Source organism: Pseudoliparis swirei, chromosome 21, assembly GCF_029220125.1.
Source record: "Pseudoliparis swirei isolate HS2019 ecotype Mariana Trench chromosome 21, NWPU_hadal_v1, whole genome shotgun sequence".
Lineage (NCBI taxonomy): Eukaryota > Metazoa > Chordata > Actinopteri > Perciformes > Liparidae > Pseudoliparis > Pseudoliparis swirei.
Genome location: NC_079408.1, coordinates 9,984,852 through 9,997,073, shown reverse-complemented (window position 1 = coordinate 9,997,073; position 12,222 = coordinate 9,984,852). Strand labels below are relative to the sequence as shown.

General features: G+C 43.9%; 1 protein-coding gene across 5 annotated transcripts in view; it reads left to right on the top strand.

The window, feature by feature from the left end:
• LOC130211454 (receptor-type tyrosine-protein phosphatase delta-like) overlaps positions 1-12,222 on the top strand; it is a 255,394-nt gene that overhangs the window by 121,795 nt on the left and 121,377 nt on the right. Inside the window, exon 1 of one of the 5 annotated variants that reach the window (XM_056442150.1) lies at positions 4,732-5,176. The exons of the other annotated variants lie outside the window; for them this stretch is intronic. The gene's annotated coding sequence lies outside the window, so the exon portion shown is untranslated. Of the gene's footprint in view, positions 1-4,731; positions 5,177-12,222 lie in introns of those variants that run through there. 5 annotated transcript variants of the gene reach the window in all.

Sequence of the window (12,222 nt, the reverse complement as noted above, 5' to 3'; positions counted from 1 at the left end):
CGTCAACCCAACGTTTTCTGACAAATTTAGAACCGGTTTATTTCGCATAGAAATGACGATGTCATATATTGCTGTGCAACTTTTAAAAGTTAGGAACATTCAAATAAAAATGACTAAAGTGTTTTCGCACGGGAGGTTACAGGGCTGTCGTCGTTTCCAAGTTCTGTCCATCACTAATTGAATTATATAGACGCTCCAGATATGGCTGCCTGACAGCGGACCAATACATGAACCACTTCTTCCCTATCATGGACATAATAATGGCTATTAATGCTCGTAAAAGCTTCGCTGCACGGTTATCCATCCATCACGTCTGACAGATTCTGAGAAGCAGAGAGGTTTACGATGTCTCGGCCAAGGACTACACCTGGGTGTTGGTTTACATTTTTCCCGCCTTGGAGATGTGTGTAATATCACCTTGACATTTGTCGCTTCATCCCACACACCCCCACCACCTCTCTTGACTGCTTGGGCGACGGACATAAACAAGTCAATCTCAACACATTGGATTAGATTTATCCGCTTAAAATAGATTGTTATCCTGAGGAGCGCGAGTCTCGCTTGATGGGGAAATTAATTTTACGATGACTGGTTTACTTGATCAGGGTTGTGTGTGTGTGTGTGGGGGTGGGGGGGGGGGCGGCGGGGACTATAAATGTATCAACTCTGGGGCGTGAGGGGCTGAACGCAACAGTCCTTGTTTTGGATTCAGACAAGTTGCCTTTCTTCTCCGCCGTATTATACGTGGCGTCGTCTTTGGGTGGCGAAAACTCGAGAAACGACTTGACTGACATTCATTTGTAATTCGCCAACGACTTGTCAAGGGTGAAAAGGCCTGCACCCCCCCAGGCTGTAGGGAGATTGACAGTGTACGATATTGTATTTTCACGTCTGTCCATCTTACATTAACTACGACATTGACAGTTTTGTTTGCATGAATTATAAATAGGCTCCGCGGTCAGAAGTACATGCAACTTATTCAGAAAGAAAATTCTTTAAAAATAGCTGTCCGGCCCCCCAAAAAAGTCTTAAGAGTTAAACTACTGTGGCAGTTATTGGATTGAGTTACAATGGAACTGACCTCAGCCTATTTAGCAACAAAATCCAGTTTGAGCCTTCTCTTTGGTGTAAATGTATCTGACAAGCATCACTTAAAACATTGTTTTTCTGCACACTAAAAAACAAAGAACTTTCCTGGCAACTTAAAGAACAATTCGATTGCTTTTCTAACCGTGATGCCTGTCTGTTTGTGAACTTGTATCCCCACTAGGATGAGCACTGCACCCTGGAAAAGAAACCCAAGCAAATCTCTTCATTGATTTGCTTTGTACAGTAGCTTGCATTGTCCACCTCCAACGAAAACGCCCCATTAAAGAACAAAGTATCCACCGGTTCTAGCACCGGGAAACAAAAAGGGCTGAACTTGTTTTACAAAGCAATGTTATAATACTGACCATGTTCATCATCTGAGTGTAGCATATTACCCTTGGCTAATTATTTCAGTAGTTGGTCAAGCACATCCTTTGACCTGCTTGTGGCGATAGAAGAAAAGTAAGAGCATTATGCAAGTTAAGGTATATCCTCTGGGGACCTTGAATATCGGTACAAATTTGAATGGCGATTCATCCAGTAGTCGCCAAAATATTCAACTTTGGTTTGAAATCTTTGCGTGATGACAAACAAAATATTTAAATATCTATGGTTGCAGTGATATTTAGCTACTAATCAATACTAGCCCTTAATTAACCAATTATAGAATATGGCATTCATTTGTTCTTCGGCAGCCATGTTCGGTATTTTAAATAAATGAGAATATTCAATGCAAATTATGTTTGTGAAATCTGAAGAGTCACCATAGATTTACTGTGTGGGCGGATACACAGAAAAAAGCACATGCATCATACAATTTGCTCACATAATTAAAAGTGAATGCGTATTGATATTGTATAATCTTTGTAAATGTGCATTGCATTTACGCTGTACATGTCAATCAGTGCTACACTTTGCCTGACCCCACGCATGTATGTATGGAAACATGTTTGAGGCAGTATATCAAACACTGTTGCCTCATTTTATCGAAATGTGTTGTCATTGTCCTCCCCAAAAAAAGACCTTTGCCAAGTGAGTTAAATGGCCTTCTCACTGTCAAGAGTATTAATAGGCGAACTTCAGCACGCGATGATGCTGCGTGTCAGCACGCCAGTCTTATTGAAGGACACAGGGTTTTATAGACTAGCGTGTCCTGTTGGGGCGGCAAAGTTCAGCCATGATAGGCCGGGAAGGAAGGCGCTTGATAAATCCCACCTTCGCACCCATTTGTCAACAAGTGCAGCAGTACTGCTGTGAGAGCTGCTGCCAAGCATATGAAAGCACAAGGTTAGATACAGAGTGGAATTATAAATCTAATAATCTGTGTCATCCAATCGTATTCAAAGATCATGAATACATTCCGGGGATTTGGAGAAGAAGAAAGCGAGTCGCCATCGGAGGTGAATGTTGGTGGGCCTGGGCTAAAGGGGCTGATGGCCTTTTATAAAAGAGAGCAAGAGGTTCATCAGGACAGCATTCCAGCCTTCAGTCTCTCCTCCTGAGCCTTATGAATAGCTTCCAAACAACTGCTCTGGTGCTAGTTATATAATCAGACATGCTCGTCGGTACAGCGCGCCTCTAGACACAACAAGCTATCACTCCCACCGTGTTCTCTCACCGCCAGCAGTCAGGGGCGATAGTTCACCAAACGCTCATATCATCAAGTTTCTCAATCGCTCATCGTCACAAAAAATCAGAGCTTCCTTTTGTCCCACGAATCTGCATATGGAGGCGGTATCCGGTAATCCTGCCCTTGATAAATGGAGCACGGTCTAATTTGCAGGTATGAATCACGATCACAGTCACTCAATCAGATACACGGCGTGTCTGAGTGCAGGTAAGAAAAGCAGATCTGCTGACTGCGGCAGTCTGTCTCTCCGAGTGCTATTGCTGGATGCTAGATGTTTGGTGTCTGCGGGCCTCGGTTGTTCATCACAGGGCTTGGGTTGCTGCCACAAAAGCAACTTCTCAAAACACAATTGGTCATACTCATCTGTCTCCCCGGGCCATTGCTGCTATTTCTCTGGAGCCCTACATCAGAGGACCCTCCACTTGACTGTGTTATCAGGAGCAACGTTGTCCCTTTATGCATTGTCGTGCACAATTATGTCTTTTCAGTAGCGCCGATGGGAATCAATCACCTCTTGGAATCATTACATGACACGTGTGATCATTATACATGGTTTATAGAGGTTACTGCTCAGCTCGGCTGCTCTGACAGGCTGACCTTGAGTACGCGATGCAGTGTGTGAAGGCAGCTTTCCTATATACCGAAGCGATGCCTTTGATAAAAAATAAACAAAATGGTAGATGATGGGCGTGCACACACATCCACGGCCGGCCTGACAACAAATTCGATATAATATCTCTGCAGGGACCTATAGTGTGGCTTTTCGTGATGAGTTTGTCGTCATCATATTGTACATTGTGGCAGTTTTATGGAGTCTGCGCTGACATTACTACCGTGAAGCATCCTTTTACGACAGGCTTTAACTCTCACTTGCTTAAAAGGTGCAATGTGTAGGATCTGGCCAAAGAGTTTGTTTCAAATGTAGGGATTTAACTCCAGGTTGAGATTGGGCTGCTACACCTCTGCCAACTGAAGGTCTGCGTCTGCCACCTTGGATTCTTAATCTCATGGACACACGATCACAGCATACAGGGTTTGCTCGGTGGCACAGTCAACAAAACACATGACGAACATAAACAGAAGGCCGAAGCCACACATGGAGATTATGAGATAGCGGTGTTATTCGGACCACCTCTTAAGAGTCACAGTCGGGTGAAAGTTTTGCTCATTTGTGCCATTTTTATAATGTGATAACTGATGCCTGTTCATTTAGATAGTAATGACCAAGTGGTGGAGGGGAAATGCTGCCCCCTATCTGTTTGGAGCTGGTGGTCAGACATTACACAGTGCACCTTTAAGGACCAGTGGTAGAGTGTAAAGTTATTTCACTTGAGTACTGAACTTAAGTATCCTGAGGTAGGTATAATCTTTTTAAAAAGATTGTAATTCATACTCATACTCATCATAGGCAGACTACATTTCCGAGGGAATGTATTGCAATTTGTATAAGAGCATTTAAAAAAGTTGTTTGCTTGTTGTCTTGCAGGCAAAAAGCATGAATTTAGACTTTTTTACAAATTGTCATCATGGTATAGTTATGTCTGCGTCCTTTCTGTCTGTTTACTAAAATGTAATCAACCATATAGCATATTATAATAGAGCATTTTTGCCTACAATTTCAGAACCATTTAATCTAAATTCCAATGCAATAAGAATATGATTCCTATGTACTATGTCTATGTACAACACCACAGCTGTAGTATACCTAACATACGCAGAGGTATGCAATCACTCATATTCTCATGATTTCCCAACTGGAATAAAATTACAGTCAGACCGGAGTTGAGGGAGTGTGTGTGTGTGTGTGGGGGGGGGGGGGGGGTCCAGAAAATTAGAAAAAGTGGGACCTCGCTGTGTGACGTCACCCCTCCTTCTCTCTCTCTCTCCTGTTGTTCTCTGCGTTTGGTTTCAGTCCGTGCTCGGCAGAGAGAGAGAGAGCTAAAGAGACAGACAGACAGAGAGTGAGAGAAGGAGAGAGAGAGAGAGAGAGGGAGCGCGAGGGGGCTGCGTGTTCCAGCCACGCCACACTCTTCAAACACAAGCACAGTCTCGCCACGTTCAATTCAATGAAGATCTAACGAGCCCCACACAGACAGACCCGAACCCAGAGAATACGGCGCGCACACACACGCGCGTGTTTTTTCGCCCCGTAGATCGTCTCATGCGTCGGTGACGGACAACTCAAAGGAAAGAAACGAAATAAGAGCGAACCGACGGGGGGGTGGGGGAAGAGCAAAACAACAAGAAGGAGTAGTAGAAGAAGAAGAAGAAGAACCTGAGGACGGATTTCTTTTCTTCCACTGTAATTTCATTTCCCTCGGACTAGACTGTCATTCCTGGATGTAAAAAAAAAAAAACTTCACCTTGAGCAGACAACGAGGGAAAAAAAAGAAGAACACAAAAACAAAGAAAAAAAGGAGAGAGCGAGTTTCGAACCGACCGCACAATGGTGATAAGGTAAGAAGCGTGTTGAGAGCCCGTGAGTTTGGAGGTGGTGACAGTCGCTGCTGCCGCAGTGATTCCAGGTGGACGTGGAGCCCCATGAAGTTATGGTTGAAACATCCGAGCTGTGTCCAGCTGATAATCAATACGGCTTATGTCCGGATATTAACCGCTTTATTTATGAGCACACAAATATAATTGTTGTTATGCCTAGTTTATTATCACGAATGCGCGCAACCTTGAACACAGTCGGGCTCTCCGAGCCACATCCCACGGATGGTATGAAATCTATATCTAATATATGTATGTGTATGTATAAGTATGTGTGTGTGTGTGTGTGTGTGTATTTGCAAATATGTATCTGCACAACAGCGTATGGGGCAGGTGGAGTATATTCTGGTCATGGTGTGAACGGCGCTTGCGTAAAAAAAATCAGTTTATTATTTTTCAATAATTCGGCAAAACACATCGTGATACAGTTCAATATTGCGTTTACAGTTGATTAGTTCACCTTTTGTGTGAGAGAAAGAACATAATAAATATGAATAGACCGCCGGCAAAAAGACGCGTTATTTTCGTCCGTGTCACGTAAACACAGTTCATGAAGTGGACTCTTTGAGAGTTGTGGAAGCCTTTTCAGGGAGCTGCGTTGTGGAGAATGTTCAAAGAGCCTCGCTGCAACTCCCCAGAGATCTCTCATCTCATCCGTCTTATTTTTAGAGCATGTTTTTATTAATTATTTTCCTCCCGGGGCTTTGACTTTGCTTCTTTTCTTTTTTTGTCGTTGCTTTTTTTTGTTGTGCTTTCTTTCTAAAGAGCTCACATGGTTTTTTTTTTATAAATAAGAAGCGTGGTATCACGCAGAGGCAGTCCGCCACGCAAACATGCCCCGTCAATCAGGATTAAAGTGAACCTTTTATTTCCAGTAGAGCTGCGCTCACACACCACCTGTGCTCAGTGCGCCAGTTGGGCCACTAGGGGACTCGTTCCCCTCAGCCAGTGAGAGGGATGATGATGGAGAGAACCATCTGAACACCAATCGGCGCAGTGGGTTCCGAAGCTCACACAATGACTGATTATGTACCCATTGCTAAACATTAATACTTTTTATTTTTTTCAAACTGCAATTATTTTTGGAGGCATTTGTGGTGTAAAAAAAAAGGCTTCAGGAAGTCTATCCAACCATGAAAGAAAGATACATTGCCAATAAAAAGGCATTGATTTAAGGCGGAGTAGGCTACTAAGGTATTGAAATGGTCAGTGTCTGTGTGTGCATGCAAACTAGTGTGTGTGTGCGTGTGTTTGCTCAAGCAATTCCCAGTTTAAAGCCAGTAAGCACTTCCCAGCACCCCGATTGTCTGACAGTGTTTACGGTTCTCAGCTCCAACAATCAGCGCTTGCCCAATTTTGACACGGCGCAATTAACGCCCGCTCGATTTTCCAATTTTGCCGTTGCGACAAAGAGGAGACAAAATGGGTAAGGCGGGCGCTCGCTCAAAGAGCTGCTGCCCAAAGTCGCCGGCGGGAGCAAAGAGTCACAGCCGAGGAAAAAGCGGGAGCGACGCCGCGGCCATCTTCTCTCAAACCCTCGTCTTCCACTCTTTTTTCTAAATCCTCCAAAAGCACATGTAGCTTGTTGCAATATCCATGTAAATCGTGAAGAGCTAATTCCTTGTTATAGTGTCGAAAAGAAATAAAAGGGGAAATTAGTATTACCATTGTGCACATGCATATGCATGTGCGTGTGCGTGCATGTGCAACTGTGTGTGTGTGTGCGTGCGTGTGTGTGTGCAGGCTACAAACAGTTTGTGGCATGCAAGCCATTAAATTGACAAATGATATGGTTTAGAAAATGCCTCTAGGGGAGTTCGGCCATTTTTTTGCGTGTCTTCCGATCTACTTTTCTCTGCAGCTTTTTTCTGAGCCTGAAGCGCGTTCCGGAATCTTATCCCACATCTTTTGACAGTGTCCGGAAGGGACAGCGGGACTTTTAAGACTGAACGTTAGAGAAAAGTCAACCGTGTCTTTCAGATGTCCTTTTTTACTTCTCCAATGTGCACTCACCTGCTCAAGTGTTTCTGTATTTTTCTGCTGCTCCCTATACGCGAGTTAAATGTTAAGCTTATAGATATGAGCTCATCGACGGCGTTGGATTTAATGTAACAGGCATCTTGAAGGACTGCGGAACCTTTCACCGTTCCTTCATCTGAGTCCTTCTTCTGCAAAGGCGAGCCAAGCCCTCTTACAAAGAAGTGCACCTCACAGCCCCATTGTCTCACAGTCAAGTAGCTCTGACTCACTGGTTTATGTTCAAGTGTGGACAAAAAGAGCGAGGAAAAAGTTGATATGCGCGCGCGTGTGTGTGTGTGTGTGTGTGTTTAGGTATGTGTCTCTGCCCGTGTGTGAGCAATACTTCAGGAATTCCAGGGCCAGGGCCCCCATTACGAGCGCGGAATGAGGAATCAACACTTACACTGCAAAAATGGATATGTAAACATAGAGGCCACAATTATCAGGCGCCGTGGTGTTGAAGGAGATGGAGTGCCAATAGGTCTGTTAGCAATCACCCCTCTTACTGCCTGCCCTCTGTAATCCGGTGGGTGTATTCCAGTTTATTTTGTTCCAGCAACAGTCCTTAACTACCCACTGACTGACTGGCAGGCCGGCCGGCCCCGCTGGCAGGGTGGGTTGGTGTCTGATGCAGGGGAAGTTTGACTAGTAGAGGTCATGCTGGAGGTAAAACAACAACAACAAAAAAGGGCAGCAGGGGGTAGCAAGCAGTGGTGGTGCGTCCATAGAGGGCGCTAGGGCGCCGCTCCTCTTAAAATGTTGAGATGAAAAAAAAAAGAAGAAGAAAAAAATATTATATATCCTGTCAAAAAACATTATATACCAAATCATTTAAATAGCAAATATACCGTGTTGACGCGCTAAATGTGCGTGGGAGACCATAAGCCCCTGTCAACAACCACTTAAGTTAAATGTGACATAAATAATATATCGCCACTCATCATCACGGAGAGAAGCCCCGCCCCATTTTCGGGGCGCCGGCCAAACATGTGTGTGCAGCAGCGAGCAAACATTTCACGGTCGTTTCGGCAAGGATGGCTTCTCATTGGCGGATGAAACGTGAATCTTGGGGCGCAAAAATTTACGCCCTGGCCAATGACATTGTTTCTTGTTTCACGTGACTGGACTATTCGGCCAATCAGAGACCAGTATCGTTCCCTCAGCCAGAGAGCTCCACGGAGCTACACGAGCAGGTTGCTAACCGGAGCTGGTTAGCTGGAGCTCAGTGAGTAATGCGCTGTTTAGTTTCCCCTGTCTGTTGTTCCAAAGTCCTGGGACTGAAACTCTCTGGACTACAACGGGGTGAGGGATCTAAAGAGCTTCAGACAAGTGTAAAGCACGAATCTTACCGCAGTTATCTAGCTAACAGCATGAAGCTAACCCTGTTTGCAGAGCAGAGCAGCAGAAGGAGACCGAACTGGCATCGAAAACACAACGAAGAAGTTCTAAAAAACAGACACATTCCCTCAAGAATAATGGAAACAGGCTGGTTACAGACATGATTGACTTTAACCAGAGAGTTATTGAGAAGTTTGCCAACTTTAAAGAGAGGAGGGCTACTTTTCTTTACACGTAGTGGGGTCTACTCTGTCAAACACCCAATGTAAGATGTGCTGCATCTCTTTCTGACTCTATTCTGCTCTGAACCTCTTTCATGTGAGGGTGAAACTCTTTTATTTTGCAAACCTCTGAAATCCAACCCAATGTTTCTTAAAGCATTCTGCTCTGAACCTCTCATGCCCAAAGTTACAGTGTGTTGATAGTTGTTATTGGACAGTGTTGAGCACGGTGTTTTCTTGAAATAAAGCTTTGTTTTTTACAATATTCTACTCAAAACCTCTTTTCTTCTCATTGTTGAGTGCTATTTAAACCGCGTCGCCCAACTGCGCCCCCCCCAAAAAAAAATTCACCAGCCGCCACTGGTAGCAAGATGTTTTCCCACATGTTGGTATAAGTACTGTAGCACACGCTGTACATTGATTTTGTCTATTGTTCACCGACGGACATCAACCGGTGTGAGTGCGTGTGTGTGTGTGTGTGTGTGGGAGGGGGGGGCCTCCAGCCGACTACGCCGCCACTTCACAGCGGGGCCCGCTTGATGCATTGTGACAAATGAGAAAGCCGTTTGATTTCGCACAACACTGAGCCGCACTCCAGCATAATGAAGTGATCATGACTTTACCCTTGGTTCACTTTGGCCCCCGTCCCGCTGTGTTTTTTCACCACTCGATTCAATCGCTTCACTCACTTATTTACTTGGCAAGCATTTCCTCCAGTAACCTCTAGTACTGCATAACTAGCGTCAAGGGTGGGTTGCTTGATCAAAACCACCGCTACGGGGCATTGGTTTCACACATTGGGGAGCGCGGGCAGATTTATTTTATTGTATTGATATTCAAGTTGTCACTGGGTTGGAATAATAAGAAGCCTATTTTCACGCCCAGGCCAAATCACCTCTACTGTCCATCACCCTGTCATGGCAGAAAGCTGAGGCCTAGATATTATTTGGCAGTGGAGGGAGCACAGGCGGCTATAGCTGAGCTTGTTCTTTACTGTGTGCTACTCTTGTTCTTTCTCCATCCTTTCTCATATTCTTCTTTCTTTTCCTCTCCGTCTCTGATGAGTGTCAAAAGAAATGAAGTATCATGAACAAATAAAGGTGCCCTGCCTTCCCCATTCTTTCATTCTGATTTCAATTCAGTTTCAATTCAATTATTTATTTCACCAATTTAATTGTTTACATTGTGTGCTTACAATTATCTTACAAATTGAACTACCCACCTGCCCCAAAACCCCAAACCTCGAAAAAAACTCAAAAAATAACAAAGGGAAAAAAAGGGAAGAAACCTGGAGAGGAGCAGAGGAGGATCCTCTCCTGGATCTAGGAGATGCAAATAGATGTATGTGTATGTGGACAGATTTATTAGAGTTAAAAAATTCAATGAATGACATGAATAGTATGAATAGTTATATTTCACAATTCAGACTTCCAAGACTCCTCGACGATCCAGGCGGATGATGGCGGGAGGAGAGGAGTGTGGAGGTCCAACAGGACAGTGGCAGGGAATGCACGAATTCCACGATCCCAGGCGCACCCATCAGGCAGTCAGGGCAGAGTCGTGTCTAGGGTCCGATGACCCCATGGGCGTAAAGTCAAAAAAACTCGGGGGAGGAGAAAGCAGAGAGACGTGTGAATGATTGAGAGAAATTCATCCTTAGAAGAGAAAAAAGGAGATAGGTATACTCAGCATCAAATCGCCCCCGGCAGCTAAGCCTATAGCAGCATATCAAGGGCTGGACCAGGGTGTGATGATTCAGCAGCCCTAACTTCTCCTCAAAGAGGAAGGGGTAAAGTCTACTCTTAAACGAGGCCTCCCGGGGAAAGTGGAGCATAAAGAGGAAAACGATAAAAAAGGGGCTGCTTTCCATTCTACTTTCTCTAGGAAAGAAAAGTAGTTAGCATTTAGTAGCTCTCTAGTTAGTCTAGTGGCAATAATATGGCGACAAAGCTTATGATATGATGGAGAGCATCCATGAGCTTTGCTTAGGTTAAGAAGAGAATTTTAAAAGAGATTCTTGATTTTTGAGGAGCCTGTAGCAGTGCAGAGCAGCAGTGATGAGAGTGATTCAGTCTAGTTTCGAAGTTGAGAAGACACATGCTCAACTGGGCTGGAGAGGAGAGAGAGATTTATTAGAGCAAATGAGCCTTAAGGAGTGGAGTAATCCCAGTCTATCTAGTGACAACGCTGCGACTGAATTTTTTCTGCTTTTTTGAGACAAAGAGCCTGATTTTTGAAAGATTTGAGATGATAGAAAGAATGCAGTCTTGAGATTTGCTTTACGTGGGAGTTAAAGGACAAGTCCCGATCAAAGATAACGCCAAGATTCTTTACAGTGTGTTGGATGCCACATGCCAATTACAGAATCCACATCACATCACCTGATAATCTGAGGTAGGCTCAAGGCGATTAAAATTTGCCGTTTTTGTTGTTTAACAACATCTAAAGTTGCAGGTCATCCATGTTTTTTTTGTCTTTAAGACTTGAATTTTTTTGGTTGTTTTGCTCTCCTCTGGTTTGCTCGATAAATATTGAGTGTCATCTGCATAACAATGAAAAAGTTTATGGTGTGTTTCGATAATATTGCCCAAAGGAAGCATGTATAAGGTAATAAAATTGGTCCAAGCATCTCGGGAGGGAATCGAGATCGAAGCGTGAATGAGTTGAACCCTTCCAACATGGTTCATCGCTGGGTACAACACCATTAGCACGCCTCGCCTGGAATAGGCTCCGCCTCCAGGCTTCGCGTACAGGGGAGGAACCGATGTGAAAGAAACATAGAGGATTCAGCTGTCCTTTGCTTGCGGATTGAGTTTCAGGGGTTATGATTGATGCCAAACGCCTGTAGCCAGTTGTGAAGACATACAGGCGGAGGGGATATGCTGGTATGGCTTTGGATCGGGGTCAGTGGCCCTTGTAGAGGATTGGATTTTTGCCCTTGACCTCCATTTTGGATTCCCCGCCTCCCCCCCCCATCTGGCAACTAACATCCTGTCACTATTAGCACTTCGAGAAAGTTAGTACACTCTAAAAAAAAAAAAGTTGAGTCAACTTAAAAAAGTGAGGCAACCAGCTGCAAAGCCTTTTTGAGTTCACTCAACTAAAGGCTAATGTGTTGTGTCAATTTATGATAAGAAGTCCACTCAAAGTGATATCTTAAGTTTGTCAAACGTAACATTACTATTCAGACGTACTTATGTATTTAAGTTAACACTACTTAAAATATTGCATTTGATAGTTAAATCTACTCATGTACTTAAGTTCAGAACACTTAAAATATTAAATTGGAGAAACTTTAAATTGTGTGTTCTTGTAGATTAAAAACATACATCAACAGCACTTAACATTTTTTGTTGAGAAATGTTTTGTTGAGAGAACCTACTTTTAACTTAAAATGTTTTGTTGAGAGAACTTACTTTTAACTTTAAATGT